General features: G+C 38.5%; 1 pseudogene; it reads left to right on the top strand.

The window, feature by feature from the left end:
- Positions 1-1,913: 1,913 nt before the first annotated feature.
- On the top strand, positions 1,914-7,785 carry LOC112921214 (small ribosomal subunit protein uS12-like; annotated as a pseudogene).
- The last annotated feature ends 240 nt before the right edge of the window (positions 7,786-8,025 follow it).

The following is an 8,025-nucleotide window of genomic DNA, read 5'->3' as shown; positions in this document are numbered from 1 at the left end:
GGCCAAAGCAAGCAGACAAAGCTTAGCTTTTGTCTGAAAGGGGTGTGTCTCTTGCTGGGTGTATCTTGCTCAGAGCATTCTTTTTTTTTTTTTTTTTTTTTACCCATTTGAAAGTAACTTTATTAAGCTTTACCTGTTTTCTTTTTTTTTTTTTTTTTAATTGAAGTTCGATTTGCCAACATATAGTATAACACCCAGTGGTCATCCCATCGAGTGTCCTCCTCAGTGCCCGTCACCCAGTCACCCCACCTCTCGCCGCCTCCCCTTCCACTACCCTTTGTTCGTTTCTCAACACCCAAGCAACAAACAATCCGATCGTGAAATGGGCAAAAGACATGAACAGACATTTCACCAAAGAAGACATCCGCATGGCCAACAAGCACAGGAGAAAATGCTCCACATCACTTGCCATCAGGGAAATACAAATCAAAACCACAATGAGATCCCACCTCACACCAGTGAGAATGGGGAAAATTAACATGACTGGAAACAACCAAAGTTGGAGAGGATGTGGAGAAAGAGCATTCTTATTTATTTACAGGACTAAAGAGTCGAGTGAAGGGAATGGAAAATAGTCTGCCATTCTGACCTATGTGAAGACACTTATTTTTAATGTGATACTGGGTGGGGAGGTTCCCCCACTTATCTTCCTCATTTACATTTTGCTTCCTGGTGGCCAATCACCAATCATTTAGCTTGACCCCTCCCATTCCTGAGAAAAGCGCAGCTGCTTAAAGCTAACATTTTCATGACAAGTTTAGGAGATTCAAGTTGGAGTTCTGCTAAGGAGTGATGTGGGCCCGCATGTTCTGGTATATTCTTTTTCTTAAAGTATTAACTTGTCATGTTAGAGCTGAGCTTCCCCCCCACCCCTCCCCATTTACAAAATAAGGACTAATCAGTACTCCATGTATTTCATGGACCTTGCTGAGAAAAAGTGCTTTTATAGATTCTTGTGTTATTTTTGTTTTAGATGTTTACACATCTCAACAACTATACACAATTTTTCATGTTCTCAATTTTCTGCGCACGAGTGAAACTCCTGCTCCCTAACACATCTTGATGGCAGTTGCCCAAAAGATTCCTGTTTTGTCTTGTAAGCAGTATCAAGCATAACGATGGTTAGTTGTTTGTAGTAATTCTTCATTTCAATCTGGGCTTCTGATGCTTTAAGTTCAAAAAATAGTCTCCGTGCTAATTCTCTAGTCATATGAGGAGGCTCATTTCTGATGATTGCTTAATCTTCATCCCCCAAAGAATCTTTCCGCTGTAAGAAAAAGTCAAAAGGCATTCCACACTAACTTGTCAGAGCACGTCTCCTTTGCTGTGCTCCTTTTTTTCTTTGGCTCTTGAAATCTTCTGGCATGGCTGAAGCCTGGGAAGCAGCATGATTTGAGATGAAAATGTTGTAGTTGTCAACATACCTTCTGTAGATGCGTTTCTAGCCTCAAAATGGTGTGGAGCTAGAACGAGGTCTGTTCAGGTCTGGCTTTCCCACCTTATTTTTAAGACTCAAATTTAGACTGATGGCACCATTTCACATTGCATTGCATCAAATTTTAGAATCATTTCCTTCAGGGTAGAAATTCTATCAACCTATGTACAGCTTACTGTGCAAGGACAATGGGAGAAGACATTTTGCTAAAACATGAGCAACGGAGCCTCCTGTTTTTAAAAAGCAATTAGGAAATCATCTCCTTTTTTTTTTTTATCCTAGTAGATCAAATTTCTGATTGAAAGGAATTGAAAGTTTTGCTTTTCTTTGTTTTAAATGTAACTCTCACAAAGAGTTACCAAGTGGAATTTATCCTTTGTGTGAGGCGGTTAAAATCACCAGCAGAACAGTGAGGGGACAGAGATAGGTTTTGAACATGCTGTCTAGATTATTTTACCAAAAAACCATAGTTTTCGACATGTTTCAGCAGACAAACTGTAGGAACAAGAGGCTGGGCTTGAATTTTGACTCTACTTACTGGTTGTATGACAGCAGGTAAGTTATTTAATCCCGGGGGGTGGGCCTCAGTTTCCTTATCTGTAGAACGAAGATAATACCACCACCGCTATTAACTGTGTATTATAATTATATACACACCAGTTTGTAACTCCCTATGTGTGTGATTATTTGATCAGTCCTTGGCTTCCAAATTAGACTTTAAACTCCATGAGAAGAGGTACCGTGTTTTAATTACCATTAAATTTCAGCAACCAGAGTCTGATATATAGCAGGTGTTCAAAAGTAGTTGTCGAATGAATGAATAAATGCATGGTTTGGTAATTTAAAAAGTCGTTGTGTGTATATAGTAGACTTTTAAGAAATGCACATGCAGTTAATAGGGTTATTCATACTGTCATATTTCTATTAAGAAAATAGAAGGACGGCAGAGAAAGTGAAGTACAGAGAAATTCATTAATTTAGCAAAGAAACGGGTTTGAGGATGAGCTTCCAGTCTTCTGAGTCCCAGTCTGGGTCTGTTGTCACTGAGATGAAAAGAAGAATCAAGAAATGCCACCTTATTTCCCTCTGTAATCTTTTCGTTACTTCTCCCCTGTAATCATTCCATGACTTGCATCCTATAGATGCAGAGGGAAGAAAGGAGAAAATCTTGAGACATTTGGTTAGTACTCTCCTTCTGGAGGGAAAGTAGACATCAAAGCACAGAATTGCTACATACCCATGACGCACAGCCCTGTCTCCCAGGGCCCGGGTCCTCGTGACAGTTCCTGACATTCTGATAGAGTATGCTGCTGGCCCCCAGGCAGGTGTCTCCAACATCAAAGGGTTGATATCAGCAATGACAATTTAAAATGAATGTGGCATCTTGCTGAAAAATTACCATGTAAGCAAATGGATAACTTTTTATTTCGCTCCTGAAAATACTGTACATAGAAAGACATTCTTAACCATCTGGAAACTATTTTGAGGAGATTAAAGTTTTGGAGCTCAACTATATCAATGATTCCCTCTTGCCTTTATTATTATTAGTATTTCCCTGTTGCCTTGCCCTTAAATCAGATCCTAAAACTTGTTCCCTATAAAATAGCTCCCAACCAATTTGTAAGTCAGACTCTCTGCCCTCTCTCCTCTTTAACTTTCAGACATTCTTTTGGTTTTTTTCCAAGTTATGTGAGTATCAGAGACATAAATGTTCTCTCTTTTCTTTTCTTTTCTTTTCTTTTCTTTTCTTTTCTTTTCTTTTCTTTTCTTTTCTTTCTTTTCTTTTCTTTCTTTTCTTTTCTTTTCTTTCTTTTCTTTTCTTCTTTTCTCTCTCTCTCTCTCTCTCTCTCTCTCTTTCTTTTTGCTACTCTTAGCACATGTGGAGATGATTTAGTTTCTGAACGAGGATTCTTTGGACACCCACTTTTTAGAAAATCCAAATCCTATGGAATCTGAGAGAGGTTTTTCTGTCTCATTTAAGTGTAAACCAGAAGCATAATGAAGTAACATTTTTAAAAAGTCAAATTAGGCTATTAGAGCAATGTTTTGTATCGCTGAGATGAGAATTTAATGTTAGACAATTTACATTCATTACTATTACGCCATGCACAACTATACCCAGTTTGGTTATGTCAGATGGAGATGTAATTATCTGTTGGACTTGTTGGCTGTCTTGTTTCAGTTCAGCCTCTGTGCTGGATTAAGTTTCCATAAAACCATGATTAACTGAAATGCTTCAGGAATGAGGACTGTGTTTCATTTAATTTTTTGGTTAGCTGAAGTTTAACCAGAAAACTCTTGGCTTTAATCTTTGTTTAAAAATGTTCTAAAATCCTTTCATTTTCTTGCATCAAAAAGATAGCGCAGTGGAAGAGTCTGTTGTTGGTAGAACATTATGAGTCCCTTGGGGTCATTTTCTGGACTATTAGAAAATGTTACAGATGGAGGGAGAGTTGAAAGGTTGAAATGAATATGGAAACTAGTTAAAAACTTGACTCCCGGGGTCAAATAGCCAGTTGCCTCTATTTTTAAAAAGTGGACGATAAACTAGTAAACTCAATACTATTGAGTACCTACTATTTGCCAGGCTTTAGACTCTCTACTTCGGAAGCCCAATTCTGGTGGAGGAGAAGGGGTATGTTTACAAATAAAGACTGCACAATCTAATAAGTGTTTAAGAAGGTATGCAGCAAGTGCCATGGTAGCTTCGAGCAGGGAACTACAAATGGCCTGAGGAAGTCCAACATCTCACCATGGGTAAGACGACGGTCCGGGTCTTGACACACGCATATAGGAGATAAGTGGAGAAGAGGAGGTAGGGCCTCTTCCAAGGGAGCAGGCCAGAGGAGCAGACCTTGAAACACACAGAGAAATAAATGAGAATGATCTGTCTTAGGATGTGGTGTGTATGCCTGTGTGTCAGGGCAGGGAGAGACTGCTGGCAGATGAGTCTGGACAGCAGGCTGGGGCAGACTATAAAGGCCATTTATAGAGTTCAAGTGCTATTTTATAAGTAACATTTAACAATGGAGTTAAACAACCTCCAGAAAGACTACTCTGGCAACGGTGGGAAGGATGTATTAGAAGGAGGAAGAGACCGTTTTGATGAACCAATCAGTATTTCAAAAAAAAATCTTTTACTGCTTTACTGTTTTATTGACCCGAGTTATAGTCTGAAGCATTATTTTACCTTTAAGTGGGAAGACATTTCCATTTTCTTCTCCCACGTAGGTTCCATATTATTATGGTCTTCACTTTGAATATTGGGAAACGGAGGCACAATGACCATGTCACTTCCCCCAAGGTTCTAAATGGAATCCATTGAGAAATTGACTCAAAGCCAGGTCTCAAAAGTTTCTTCCAGCAATTGCTAGACCACACTCCCCACTATTACAGCATATTTATGATATAATTAACTTTCGGAAAGCCATATGGCTTTTGTTACAAAGACTAAAGGAATGTGCTTTTCATAACGAATGGCATATGGCTTCCAATAGCTCTTTGCTTGCATGTTTTAACAAAATGAACATGTACATAAATTAGATGCCTCAGGTCAGTTAGCAAACTGAAGTTGGTTTTCTTCTGCTTTCCCTAATTACAACTGCATTTCTGACAAATATCAAGGATTTTTTTTGGCAGCCTGTGGGTGTAAACATACATAGCGTGGCTCAGATAATCCCGTTCACCTATGGTATTCCCCTTTAAAGAGTCAGTATTTGTCTTTTATACACCGAGGACTGTATTGCTTGCAGAAACAGGGGCATTTCTGAGGAAGCTGCATGCTTTCCGAGTGGTAGGAACACTAGTTGATTTAAGTGATACAATAGGCAGAAGGAACTACCCAATGAGAACCGCTCAGCTGAAAGTTGACATTTACCTTTGGCCACTTAAGTGACACAGGGCTGATAGGTACATGATAGATGCTCACAAGCCAAACTAATTTAATAGCAGTTAATCGTGAGAGCTCACACTTAATCTCTCAGTTGTTTAGAAGCCTTTCTATTTTAGGTAACATGCCTTAGAGTTCTGCTCTCTTAGTTCACACTGTGTCTCATCCTATTGTTGATTTAGCAGGTTTTCTGGTAGAGTCTGAGAATGAACTCCTTGCAACTTTCACATTATCATATTACAATATTCACCACCGATTATTTGTACTCAAGGTCAATGACATTATCTCATTGGAATTCCCTGGACTCTGAATTCATAAGATAGTCCAAAATGCTCTTGTCTGTAATGGAAAAATACAGCACAATTACTGTAAGTCAGTTGGTTCATAAAGGATTTGCATTTTAAATGTAGCTACTCATCATATTGGCAGATCGCTTGCTTTTTTTAAAACACGTGTGTTTATATTATGGTAGTGATGCATTTTTTGTTAATTAAGTGAAAGTATATCAACAGTAAAAGGAAATTTAAAATATAAACTTAAGTAACTGAAGTAAATAAGTAAAAATACACTTTAATTAATATTAAAATATTTAAACCCTTTTCTTCAAAAGCTTAATTTCTCAAGAGCAAAACCCACATAATTTAGGATAATTTTTTCATAAAGAATAAACCAAATGTTTTAAATAATGAATTAAGCTTTAGGCGTCTCTGTTTCCTATCTAAAATGACTCTTTCAAATCCTGTTCATACAAAAGGAAAGTGTTTGTTAACTTGTGTTCTAATTCCTCTTATATTTACTATAAGCTGTATTCCTTTTTTGGACAAGTCGTAGCTTCTCCTTTCATAAAATAATATCTTCCATTATGTTATAATTACAAACTGTGGACTCATAGGATTGATGAGTCATAGGGCTGGATAGCATAAGCCTTCAGCAATCATCTCTGCCTCCAGGGCATCTCTAAACCATGAATTGAATAACAAGGTGAGTAAGAGACACCTTTAGCCAGAAATATGGCTTTGGCTAGATGAAGAAAAAAGGTAAACCTGGGAACTCTTTTCCTCTTTAGCAAAAATACTTCTTCCCTTTTTTTTTTTTCAAAGTATACTGATCCCAAACTGATATTATTAGATTAATAACCCGAGCAAAAAAGAAAGGTGTGAAAGTGTGGTATCATTTAGACTTACTTCATATTTGGGAATTGAATACTAGGATTAGTGACACTCCGGATAGTGATGTTTGAGAATGAAAGACTCTGCCCCTATTTAACTGTCATTTATTACATGACTACAAATTATTGAAAACAGTATGAAGGCACATGGTTTGTAAACAAATTTGGTCTATAGAAAGCCAAAAAACAAACAAACAAACCCAATTTGGAAGAGAAAGTAATTTATGTGATAACAAAAGTCAGTTAGAAACTGGAAAAGAGGGCAGCCCCCGTGGCACAGCGGTTTAAAGCCGCCTGCAGCTCAGGGCGTGATCCTGGAGACCTCTGCCTCTCTCTCTCTCTCTCTCTCTCTCTTTCTCTGTGTGACTCAATAAATAAATCAAATCTTAAAAAAAAAAAAGAAACTGGAAAAGATTATTATTATTTTTTTAAGATTTTATTTATTTGTTCATGAGAGACAGAGAGAGAGAGAGGCAGAGGGAGAAGCAGAGGGAGAAGCAGAGGGAGAAGCAGGCTCCATGCAGGGAGCCTGACGCGGGACTTGATCCTGGGTCTCCAGGATCAGGCCCTGGGCTGAAGGTGGCGCTAAACTGCTGAGCCACCGGGGCTGCCCAAGATTATTTTCTTAATTGTCACACGATTCACTCATGTTAAGACCACTCCCATCTTTCTTAGAGGGTCTGTAGCAGTTGGAGATAGTTGTATCAGAGAAAGTGCCTCAAGACACTGAGCCAGTATGGCCCTCCATCTGGAGAAGTTTAAGACTGAACAAACATGGACACAAAACGAGGGACCTGGTGTCTCTTTTGCTTAGGGCCATGGTGCTGGCAGGTTGGGCAAGTGTCATATTGCCAGGAATCTTCATAGTCACCGATGAGATCAGACGTGGCATGATAAACAGGACAAGAAAGCCCATTTGGGCACAGCCTTGAAAGCCAATCCTTTTGGAGATGCTTCCCGTGCAAAGGGAACTGTGCTGGGAAAAGTAGAGGCTGAAGCCAAACAGCCAAATTCTGGCATCAGGAAATATGTCAGGGTCTCGCTGATCAAAAATGGCAAAAAAATAAAATAAAAAATGAACCCCCCAAAACAAAACAAAACAAAACAAAACAAAACAAAACATCCCAATGATGGTTGTTTGAATTTTATTGAGAAAAATGATGAAGTTCTGGCTGTAGGATTTGGTCCCAAAGGTCATGCTGTCGGTGACACATTCACTTTAAGGTTGTCTAAGTGGCCAATGTGTCTCTTCTGATCTTGTAAAAAGGCAGGAAGGCAAGACCAAGATCATAAGTTTGATGGTGAAGACATGACAGTAATAAATTTTCATGTGCTCCCCACCCCCTCCAAATGTGAGACCTGGCTCATTAGAATTACTTTGAATACTTGGGTTAATTTGAATTTTATATTTTAAAAAGGTTTTGACATACAAAGACATAAATCACTCATTTCTCCAGATTTTCAAATCCTGTGACAAATTACATTAACAAACAAACATGATTATACTATCAATGGGGGAAAGGGCAAGACCAA

The sequence above is a fragment of the Vulpes vulpes genome, chromosome 8, assembly GCF_048418805.1.
Source record: "Vulpes vulpes isolate BD-2025 chromosome 8, VulVul3, whole genome shotgun sequence".
Taxonomy (NCBI): Eukaryota; Metazoa; Chordata; class Mammalia; order Carnivora; family Canidae; genus Vulpes; species Vulpes vulpes.
The sequence above is the reverse complement of the archived record's forward strand: the minus strand, read 5'-3'. Positions and strand labels throughout refer to the sequence as shown.